Below are 12370 nucleotides of genomic sequence, written 5' to 3'. Positions count from 1 at the left end.
GCTTTCTATCTCTCTGTCTTTCTGGTGAGCACATGCACCCTATAGCGGAAAAACAAAACAAAACAAAACAAAACAAAACAAAAAAAAACCTCTCCACACACACAAAAAAAGAATGTTGGTCCTAGTTCCATTGTGAAGAAATGTAGTCTAACATGGCGCATCTAGATGGTTCGTCGTGCCTATACATGTCATACACTTAGCTGACGCAATAGACAGACTTTGGTTAAATTTGTATGTGACATTGCTGACCCTGCTACAAAGCTACCATATGTGCCCCCATTTATATATTGAACCTGAAAAAAGATCCATGTGAGAAGAGAATTCTAGAGCATCATTTGAAAAGAATTTGCCTCTCCTCATTGGAGTTTTTGTATGTCTATGATTTTTCTCTTATTTTTTCTGCTATTGACAATTTGAAGTGTTCATAATATTTTAGCAAATGCACCTTGAGATGTTATTTTCCAGCATCTGTCATAAGATTTTTGTATACTGTGAACTGTGTGTATAAATTTCTTGGTGGTAAGAGCCAAAGCCTGTTAGTCGATTTTCTTTATTTTTTTTTTTTTTTTTTTTTTTTTGAGGTTTTTTTGTTATAGGGCGCGGGCGCTCGCCAGACAGACAGAGAGAGAGACAGATAGAAAGCGAGAAATCACCCCCCAGAGGGGATGGCCATGCTGCAATCCCTTCTCCTCCATTCTCCTCTCGGGATCTTGGGCACGCACGCACACGTGCCCGGTGTGAGTTTTAAGCCACCGGGTCCGGGATGCGAACCATGGTCGACTACGTGGGAGTCCAGTGACATAGCCTTTACGCTAACTGCTGGTCCCTGCTTCACCTTCTTCTACAATTTATTCTTCTTCCTTGCAGAAAAGTCTGGGAGGAATACCAGTGACCAATTCTATTCCAAAATTGAACAGTTGTTGCAACTCAATCTCTGTAGCTGCCTTTGGAACATGAAAAAGGCCATTTGAATTTGTAATCAGTTACTTATTTCAGGTTCAATTCAGTGTCCATCTAACAGAGAAGGAGTTGACATATATTTGGGTGACCAACACTTTTTGCTGTTTTGTTCAAATGTGGAGAATGCTCAACAGTATCCATGCTAGCAGAAGGATGCACATTTTTGCTTTTAAATTTCAAATTTTTTGTTCTTGAAATGACCTGGCTAAAGTTTGCACATTTTTACACTCTGGCTCATTTTTATACAGTTTCAGTAACCAGAAAATCATTTCCAAAATACTTTGTCAGCTCCTGGCCTATGTCAACCTAATCTAATTGATTGGCCAAGATTCTTTTCTCTTTGCTGTGCTTGTCTTTCTTTCACACAAAAGGTAGAATTTCACTGTTTTGCAATCCTACCATCAGAAGGCGTTCATGAACTTTGATCTGCCCTGTTCAAATAGCATTTATAGTTGCTTTGCTGAGAACAGTAAAAGTCATTATTTAAGTCAATATCAGGCCAGCTAGAGGGATGATATTTAGGGTGGCTATACTCCACGTGGTCAGCTGTGCAGTTTGAATCCCAGATCTGGTGACTTGAGAAACACATGTGCATGGATGTCCAAAATATGAAAGGAAAAATAAAGGAAAAGGGATTGTGGCATGACCGTGACCCGTGGGGGTGCTTTCTTGCTTTCTCTGGAAAGTGCACGTGCCTCTGACATACTGAAAAATAAAAATGAATAAACGAATAAATAAATAAATAAAGACAATATCAACCTTATTTCCTAAGCTCTTGATTTTTTCAGAGCAGGTTTCTTGAGAGATTTCAGTTTACTAATGGGAAATGTGTGTTTCTATTGATAAATGTCCATTCCATTTTCTTTTTATGTTAAGCTTTCTAACTTATAGTAGACAGTTACGTATTGCTGTCTTCCATCTGATTTTTATAGTACGTATTTTATTACACTTAGAAAAATAAACGAACCCACTTTAAAAAATATTATTGGCACCTAAAAGCGCCTATGTTAACACAACCAATTTACCCATCCATAGGAGCTTTGTTAGTGATTTACAAAATTATGTCACAATCAGTCTGTATTGTCATAGTGTACCATTCTTCTTACAGAAGGTGTGGTAGAGAGGAGAAACAATAACATCCATGTCAATAATGTCACACTGTCTAACATACCGTTTTTTTTTTAATGGTGTAACTATAGCAGTGCACTTTCTGAAAATGAGTTTAATTTTAATATCACAGGACTCTAGGGATTCTTGGTTGTCTGCTTTGAAATGCTAACCTAAGCAGTGTGGAAATTGAAGGTTGAAATAGCTTGGTTATCCATGACATTTTATAGTAGTGTAACTGCTATGGATATATAGTAGATTATTAAAACATTTGTTTCCCCAGTGGGGTTTTCATTTCTGGTGTTTTGAATGTGATAATAGTAGTAATCCTTTAACTCTCCGTTTGGTTATTAGTCTTTCAAGTAAATGAGAATCAGTTGTAGATTTCATATAAGCAGAACAACTTTGATCCAAGTCCGAGAGAGGTCACAGCTGACATCGATAGTTCTTCCTTCCCTTTTTTCTTATAACTTTATTTTAACCTATGTTTGTGTTAGTACACTTCATTTTTGTTACACTGACATAGGGTCAGGTCCTCTTTCCAGATAGTTTGCACTCTACCCTGTGGGTCAAACTATTTTCTAAGTGTTTATGAAACAAAGATTGTTACTGACTCATTTTTGTTAGAACAAAATAAGTCAGTTTCCTATCGCAGAAGTGATTAACAGCAAAGAGAAGCATACCTGGAATGATTGGAATATCAGAACAAATGTGTACATACACACACACCTGTGCACACAGAATTTCTTCTGGAGCAACCTTTATCACACTATTTTATAAATCATCTGTTCTTTCAAGAAGCACAAGAATTTGTTGTTTCTTTTTCTCATTTCTGCAGTGGATGCTTAGAGAATGAGTGGATAGACAGACAAATAGATGAATGAATGAATGTCTAAAGTGTCATGACTGCTAATTCCTAGTGTTAATTCATTAACTGCTGACAGAATTTCCCTTTCTGATTAGGATGTAAAATGTGGCTTTCCTCCAAAGGGCTGAATCTACAAAAATAGCTAACTTGAGCAGGTGATAATTTGAATGTTTTCAAAGTGATAATCTCTAAATATTTACTTAATACTTTAAACAGATAAAAGTGGGAAGAGCTGATTATAAACAGTGATACAGCTGAGAAGAGAGATGAAGAGGGAAACGGAAATGAAAGGGTGGAGAAAGGAAAGAGAGGTTAGTTTTCTTTCTTCCTTAACTACACACATATATGCAGAGATGTAGAGACATATTGGGAGACAGTGTAAATACAGAAAAGTCCATGTTTGGGGAAAAAGAAGTATACTTATAAAGAATTAAATCTATTAAAAATAAGATAAAAAGGAACAGCGGCTATTTCATCAGTCATACAGCATATAGCTGTGGGAATTGTGTGAATGTGTATATGGTTACATAAAATGTAACCTACATACAAAAATTATTGCATATTAATGATATCAGTGAAACCACGTGTCCCTTCATTCATTCATCCATCTATTCATCCACTCGCTCCTTCAGTTTCCATTATGAACTTGTATTAGTGATTGATGATTTTACAGATTTTGAAATCCATATTAAACAGTTGCTCTGTTTCTGAAGTGATCTTTGGGCTGAAATCTGGGTCTTTGTTTCATACAACCATAGAAAACAAGTTAATGTTGGAACCAGAAGTTGGCGTAATGGCTATCTCACTGGAATCCCTTGTAGTTGACCACTGCTCTACCGCCAGACCCGGTGGCTTAAACTCACACTGGTCGCATGTGCATGAATGCCCAAGATCCCAAGAGGAGAATGGAGGAGAAGGGATTGTGGCATGGCCATTCCCTCTGGGGGGGGTGGGGGGGATTTTTCACTTTCTATCTCTCTGTCTCTCTCTCTCTCTTTTTCTGGTAAGTGCATGTGCCCTATTAAAAAAATCACTCTTAAAAAATAAAAATTAATGTTTCTGTGCCTCCATCTGTGAATCTGTATTATGGGTATAATCATAACAATTAGCCTCTGAGGGAGGTAACCTCCACATAAGTCTTTGGTTATATGAGGGTTAGATAAGATTGATGCATGTAAATCCCTTAGCATAGTGCCTGACCTAGAATAAATCCATGGGATATGTTAGCTACTATTATAATATGTATGTATTTATTATATATGATTTATATCATTTTAATATTATTAGACATTGTTATACAATCATATTAATAATATATACATAAATGTTTATGTGTAATAATACCATATGTCATTTATCAATAATAATGAATCAATGGAATAGCCAACTTAAAAGTACTTTTAATTTAGCTACTGTTTAGGGCACAAATATTCAACATCAGCAACATAAAGGATCAGTAAATAGGACAAAAATTGCAGCAGCGCCAGGCAGATTTTTCTGTAGTGAAAAATGGTCAGTTAAGTAGACCTAAGGCAATATTACTGGTGAGATATTGTGACACAGTGATTTGATTCCCTATAGGTGATTGTCAAGGGGCTTTCTTTCTTTCTTTTTTTTTTTTTTTTGGAGAGGTTTTCGCTATAGGGCACGTGCGCTCACCAGACAGACAGAGAGAGACAGAGAGACAAAAAGCGAGAAATCATCCCCCAGAGGGGATGGTCACGCCACAATCCCTTCTCCTTCATTCTCCTCTCAGGATCTTGGGCACACACGCACACGCGCCCGGCGTGAGTTTTAAGCCCCCGAGCCTGGGACATGAACCGCGGTCGACTACATGGGAGTCCAGCGACATAGCCATTATGCTAACTGCTGGGTCCCTTTATTTTTTCACCTACCAAAATTACATTTTTATTATAATATATTCTACAAAGGTTGTTGATAAGGAATCACAAGAGCTGTTTTATCTTTTGTTTTGCATTTTTAAGATGTTTAAATTCATTCATTCAGTCTGTTCCTACACAAGCACATCAATGTAGTCATTGTGACTGATTTGATAGTTGATTATCTTAAAATGAAATTTTAATTAAACTCTGGTACTGACTTATCTAAAATTATTTCTATGAATAGTTTTCAAGCAGAAGTGGGTGATTAGGCTCTATAGGGAGTGTGTAATAATTAGGGAAATAAAATGCACAAATAAAATTCTATATATTCTTTCATGTTCAATTCAAATAGTATCTGTACCCTGGACTTTTCTCTAGTTAAGATTGTTTTAAAAATTGGCTATTGCTTCATCTCTACTTCCACCATACATCAGACAGTCCTTTTTCTTACAGCACTTTCAGTTCTTTTTCACATACCTATCTTCCTGACCTCAAGGACAGTTATTAAACACATTTTTATAGGTTTTGTAGCTCCAACTTCTTAATGGGCATTCTAGTTCCAGCTTCTGAAATCTCCCCTAACTACTGTCATTTAAAAATTTGCTATTTCTTCTCTACTTCTGTAACACTGTAGATGTCGCTTCTGTAATTTCACATAGCTTTTTTCTATACCTACCTTTCAGAACTCAAGGATAAAATTTTGTCATGTCTTAATGGATTTTGTAGTTTTATTTTCTAATTTATTTATGTAGTATGAATGCTTTTGCATGTTTTCTATAAAGAATTTGAAAATATAAAAGACAATATAAATTAATGTTTGAGGGCATTATTTCTACCTTTCATACAGCATGGAAATGTTTTTGGAGAATTTGTGTTCTGCATTGCCTATCCATAGTCAAGGAAGATAATGGAGAAGTTCCACATTTTTATCATTCTCCTTTCATAGAGCACACTTAGACAGTTATGAAATGTCTCCCTACTGCAGAGAGAGCAGATTGGTATCTGATTCAGCTCTGAGAAAACTGAAGTGTGTTTTTGAGGTCTGGTTTCCATAGAAATTTAGAAGATAAAAGAAAGATTGAATCTATTAGATGTTTGTGAACAGGAGAACTAAAAAGTGATATTGTTTTGGTATTTTCCTGGAATTACAAAAATTATTAACACTTAGGGTAAGTTTGCTATCATAAATATTTGGCAGGTCAGCCAGTGGCATGGTGGTTAATGTGACTGGATTCCGCATAGCCAACTTTGCAGGTCAAGACCCAGACCCAGAGGCTAGAAAAACACACAGGGTTCCTGTGCGTGCGCATGTGCGTATGTGTGTGTGCTGAAAATCCCATGAAGAGAATGGAGGAGAAGGCATTGCTGCGTGGCCATCCCCCGGGGGGCTGATTTCTCACTTTCTGTCTCTCTGTCTTTCTGGCAAGCGCACGCACCCTATAGCAAAAAAATAAAGAAAAGAAGAAGAAGAAGAGGAGGAGAATGGAGGAGGAATTTCTATCTCCTATGGGGGTTTCTCACTTTCCTTCTCTATCTCTCTTTGTCTCTATCTCTCTGGCAAGTGCACATTCCCTATAGCAAAACTAAAAAAGTAAAGCAAAAAGAAAAGAAAAAAATAGCCGTACTGAGTAAGATGCCAAGTTTGCTCATCTCTTGTCTTACCTATAGTTCTCTCTATAAATGATAGCAGCCTTAAGAGAGAGAAAAGGGTCTTCTAGATATTGATGAGTGAGTCATATAAAACCTCTATTGAGATCACTAGAACTGAGAAGAGAGAACAACGGGGAACCTTGGGAGAAACTATCACAGTGCCATCAGTCAGGTCAGAATTGCCCTTTTTCTTCCTTCCTTTCCAGTCTTCTCCATTAGATCCTGTTGGAAAATGGAACTGCACCTAAGAGCTGGGTTAGGATTGTGCCACAGGAGGTAGATATCAGAACAGTCAACTTTTCATTGTTACTTGAATCTGTAAGTAACTCAAGATGAAAGAGGGAAATGATTTAACCCAAAATCAAGTCCTAGATTATGACGAACATACAGGACTAGAAATTGTCATGTATCAGCAACTTTGAGGCTGGTGGTACTTTTATAGTACCTGAGAATGAGAAGGGAAAACAAACTATTTTCATTCAGCAGCAACTACTCTAAGTAAAACTAGTGTTTAGAGTATAAAAATAGATTTTGATTTATCATAAGTCATATTAGTTCAAAATAGAATGCATAGATAGTAGGAGAAATTTTAAAAATAGCAAATAAATAACCTTAAGTTTGTCATAAAAATATACTCCATGGCATGCTGAATAATCACTAGAAGAAAGCCCTAAGTTCGAACCTCTCCCTGGTCATTCAGTCTTTGGAGAATATTGTAGAAAATTTTAACATAACCAGAACTGATTTACTGGCTGTCTCTCTCAAACACTGATCTTTATCCTAATTAATTCCATTGATATTATTTAAAAAAACAGTGATTTTTAGATGATCCCTTATTTCAAGTTCGTATTCATCAATTATGTTTTCTGTTTATTTCCTGAAGTGCTTGCCTTCTCCTTCTTATCTGATTCTTTAAACCAATCTTCTATCGCTTTTGCATATTCTAACTTGCTAATTTATCTCATTGTTTTATTATTTATGTATTTATTTTTAGAGGTATTTCTTTCATGGGATAGAAATAAAGAGAAGCATCACCATCAGATCACTTCTGAATATATTGTGATGAATTTAATCTATTCTACTCTATTCATCTTTTCCTTTAAAATTGTAGTCTTGCTTCAGAAAACTTGTCCTAGCCCAATTTAGGAAGATAAAATCATATATTTTCCTCTAAATATTTTCACTGCTTTATTCACATTTACTGCTTCTTTATTTTATATATTTAGTATCTACAGCATAATGTTTTGACATACATTAAAATAGTGCAATGATTGCTATAATAAACAAATTAACTTATGCCCTTCAAAAAGTTACTTTTTTATAGTAAAAGCTACTAAAATTTACTTTGTTAGCAAATATGCAGAATGCATCACAATGCTATCAACTCTATCTCATGTTGTACATTAAGTCCATAGACTTATCCACCCTACATAACTGAATATTCATACTCTTGGACATCCTTCTTCCCTTCTCTCTCTGCTAGGCAGTTCTCAACAACACTGAATTCTGTTACTTGTGAAGCAGACAAAGCAGAACATGGGGGACCATCTCCCCTGACTTAGAGCTGTGTTGTTGCCTCTAGCTGCCTACTTCCTGAACACCACCGGCCTGTGCACTGAGCCTCTGGCACATTTACAACCCAACTCAAGCTAAAGGCTGACTAGACATCATTGGACACTGGTTTTGACTTTCGGTCTTACTCCTGTTTCCCAGGGCCACTTGAATCAATGACCTCATGGCTCAGAGGTCACCCCAGGTCTGGTGTTCTCTACTCTCTCTACTACTGGAGGGCATGCCTACAGGCTATGTCATTCCTGCCAAGGGTCCTGCTTCTCAATGATGACTGAGCCACCATTGACTCCAGGACAGATCATGAACTTGGAGCTCCAACCTCTCTGGAGCAGATACAGGGTGGTACACTCTGCAATGAAAACAGGACCACTTTCAGGGCTTATGTGTAGAGGAGGAGCCCTTAAAGGGATTTCAAAGATGATCTGGCCTCTGGGACCATTGGGAAGGCATTTCAAAAAAGGAATTTGGAGTAATCAGGCAACACAACAACCACTCTGAAGCCATGTGATCTGCTGTCCAGGATGTCAGCAGTCAGGGAGAAGAAACACCCCAAGAAAGATCCAGAAAGATTTTATAAAATGTTCTGGGGGCTTGGACAATGTATGAAGGACTAGGCATTTCTGTGCCTCCTTATGAAACTGAGACTAAGCTACTCACAGATTGTGACAGAGTAGTCACATCTATCAGAATCAATATCTAAGAAAATGGAACATAAATCACATGTCTACAATTCTAGACTATAAAAAAATTTAGAAGATGGGTGACTCATATTGCCTTCTCATTATATGAGCCATTAATAGTTTCTGATAAAAAAAAAAAAAAAGACTCTCTGACACAAAAGCTCTGGATTGATTTTTTTTTTTAAAGAAGAAGGCCAAGAGTTCGCTGTGTTACCCAGGGTGACCTCAAACTTGTAATCCTCCTGCTCAGGGACCATAGATCCTTACCACCACACCTGGTTGGATTCATTTGTGCAATCTAGTCTCTTTCATTGTCACCTATCTTCTTCCCGTATACTAATATTGAAGTTTTAACCCCATGTTGTTACCATTTTGCCTCTGAGCTTTAGCAGCAGTCCTAAAATGGAGGATCGTACTACACAGGAAATTATAATGGAGTCAGAAGCAAAGTAGATCGACCTTGAGATAACTGAGATTTGCTTATTCTTCAAATAACAGAGATTAGCATCAAATTCTTGTGTTTGGTTTCTTCTAAGATAAATTTCATCAAATCTGGGAACCAGCAGTTAGCATAATGGCTATGTCGCTGCTCCCACGTAGTCCACCGTGGTCCTGGTGGCTTAAAACCCACGCAAGGTGTGTGTGCCTGCGTGCCCAAGATCCCAAGAGGAGAATGGAGGAGAAGGAATTGCGGCGTGGCCATCCCCTCTGGGGGGGTGATTTCTCGCTTTCTGTCTCTCTGTCTCTGTCTGGCGAGCGCACGCGCCCTTTAGTGAAAAAACTCTCAAAAAAAAAAATTCATCAAATCTAATTGCTACTGAAAAACAGTAGCAACTAACCACCAAGCCACCTGCTGGTCCCAGTAACAAAGATTTTTGTGTTTTAGGACCTAGATTTATAAAGAAATGTCTTATGTTGGGTTCTCTGGGAATAGACTCTGAGAGAAGATTTTCAGACACTATGTTTATTTAAGTATATTGTCAGCAAGTCCCCTACAAGGAAGTGAAGGAAACAGGAGTGGGGAGAGGGAGACACTGAATTTTGATGTATAGCAAGAAAGGTCTTAGCTTAAGAACTATTGTTAAAATCTCTAACTGCATTTCAATACTGAACTTACACAATTTTTTTTGAGAGGTTTTTGCTATAAGGTGCATGCACTTGACAGAAAGAGACAGAGAGACATGAAACAAAATATCACTCAACAGGGGGATGGCCAAGCTGCAATCCCTTCTCCTCCATTCTCCTCTCTAGATCTTAGGCGCGTACACACATGTGCCTGCCGTGAGTTTAACCTCCGGAACTCGAACCGTGGTTGACTACATGGGAGTCCAGTGACATAGTCATTATGCTAACTGCTGGTCCCATGAACTCATGTAATTCTCTCTCTTTCTATATATAAATACATATATATATATATATTCATAACCACTTCTGATTCACAGAATAAAATAGAATTTGATTTTATTCCTGAGTGATACCTTTTCCAGGCTGAGAGAATAACAGTCATTCATTGCAGAAGAGTCACGACTGAAAGCCACCTGCTCTTTGTGATTTGTATTGACCTACAATACCTGCACTTGTAGTTTGTAATGGTAGACTAAAATGGGCAAAGGATGACAGGACTATAATTTTAGATGACAACTTTTTGAAAAACTGGAATTAAATGGACATGCCCATCCAGGCAATCACTTACCCCTTGGGTTAATTAGGATACACAAGTTGGCAAAAGTTCAAGATTATAACATAGTGAATAGTAAAAAGTTTTGCTTATGTAATTGAAAATTGTTTTGATTACATATGAAAAATAATCAATTTCATTAGCATGATGCCAAGAAATGGCAAAATTTAGGGTAGTTTTTGTTGTAATATGAAATAAAAGTGGAAATTGCAGACACTAGCTGGAATCAAGAATTCTAGTGTCATCAGACATATATCGTGTTTCAAAATTTTTCCTTTTGGGGCCAGAGACGAAGGCAAGGATAACACAATTCTCATCAAAGCTGGTGTACATGGGAAAGTTCCGAGCTGACATCTGGGTATTTCCATAACGAGATGGATGCCAGGCACTCATGTTATGGGGCTGGCTGAGGCTGGGGTGGGTGGTGATGTGAAGACCCAGCTGAGGGCGCCTGACTTTCTGACTCTCTCTTCCTTTCTCTCTCTGTATCTTACTCACTTATCGAAGATAAAAGTACATAAACTAAATTCTACCCTCTTATGCTCTGACATGATATCAGGAATGTGTTTGTTCCACAATGTTTCAACATTCTTGACGTTTTGGAAGAATTAAAACGCTTAAAGTAGAATTTAAACTTAACCTATTTCAAATGAGTTTTTATAAATGTTATAGGGCATGTTACATCATTTAAGTTGAAAATACTATATGGCAGCTTATATTTCATTTTATTTTTTGGTTCCAAAATGTGTTTATAAAGCCATGAGCAGAAACAAGACATTCTTTTTTTTAAAAAAATATATTTAACTTTATTTATTTATTTATTTTCTTATTTAATTTAATTTGACCAGAGAGAGAGAGAGAGAGAGAGAGAGGGAGGGAGGGAGGGAGAAAGTGAGAAAGCAAGCTGCCAGGCTCAGGACTTGAACTACGGTTGGCCATGTGGGAGTCCAGTGCCCTTAGCCACCCTGCAATCTGCCAGTCCTGAAATAAGAAATTCTTATCAAATACAAGCCTGTATCATTTTATGCACTGATGAAATATTATAAAACATTTTTTCTCAAGAAAATTAAAAGTAGTCTCAATAGCTCTCAAATATCACTCAACTAGGGCCATGACTGAAATTTTTCTATTAATAAGTTTTTAGTAATAGGCTATTGGTCTAGCTTCTTAGGCCAAGTCTCAACTGGTATATGAACCTGACTCTTAGTACTGGTCTTCAGTTTAATTAAATTCAGGAAACTAGATTAAGTCATTCATCCAAAGTCATAAAGTTCACATTTAAATTAATTTTGCTGTATAAATGTATAAGTCAATGTGTTAATTAGTAGGTTACATGCAGACAAATATATGCCATTTTAAATTTTCCCAGTAGAAAGCTTCACAAAGGAGTCTAAAATTCAAGATCTCTGAGTGTAACTGTTCAGAAAAAAAGAGAAGTGAGTGTTCATGAAACCATCATAATTGTCTTTTTTGGATTTATTTAATTTTATTATTATTATATTTTAATTTGCTACAGGGCACACGTGCTCACCAGTGAGCGACAGAGAGAGAGAAGAAGGATGAGAAAGCAAACAGCCGGGCCCAGGACTTGAACCATAGTTGCCCATGTAAGGACTCCAGTTCCTCAACCACCACACCACCTGCTGGCTCTATAAATTATATACTATGGAGCATATTCTATTATACTATTTCATCACTTCACCCTATGCTAGAATATAGCCATGTACAAACTTAAAATTTTCATTTAATTTTGAAGCATTAAATAGTACTATCTCTGTTAGAATTTTGGAGAATACTCGGAATCAATGAGGCGATATGAAGATACCTTAGTCTTATGGCTTCCTCCATAGGTTTCTTTTTTCTCTTTTTCTTTTTTCTTTTTCTCTTTCTTTTCTTTTTTTCCCTTTCTTTGCTCTTTTCTTTTCTTTTTTTTTTTTTTTTTTTTGGGAGGTTTTTCGTTTATGGGGGGTTG

This window comes from Tupaia chinensis, unplaced genomic scaffold (assembly GCF_000334495.1).
Source record: "Tupaia chinensis unplaced genomic scaffold, TupChi_1.0 Scaffold144447_1, whole genome shotgun sequence".
Lineage (NCBI taxonomy): Eukaryota > Metazoa > Chordata > Mammalia > Scandentia > Tupaiidae > Tupaia > Tupaia belangeri.
This window is presented reverse-complemented; position numbering follows the sequence as displayed.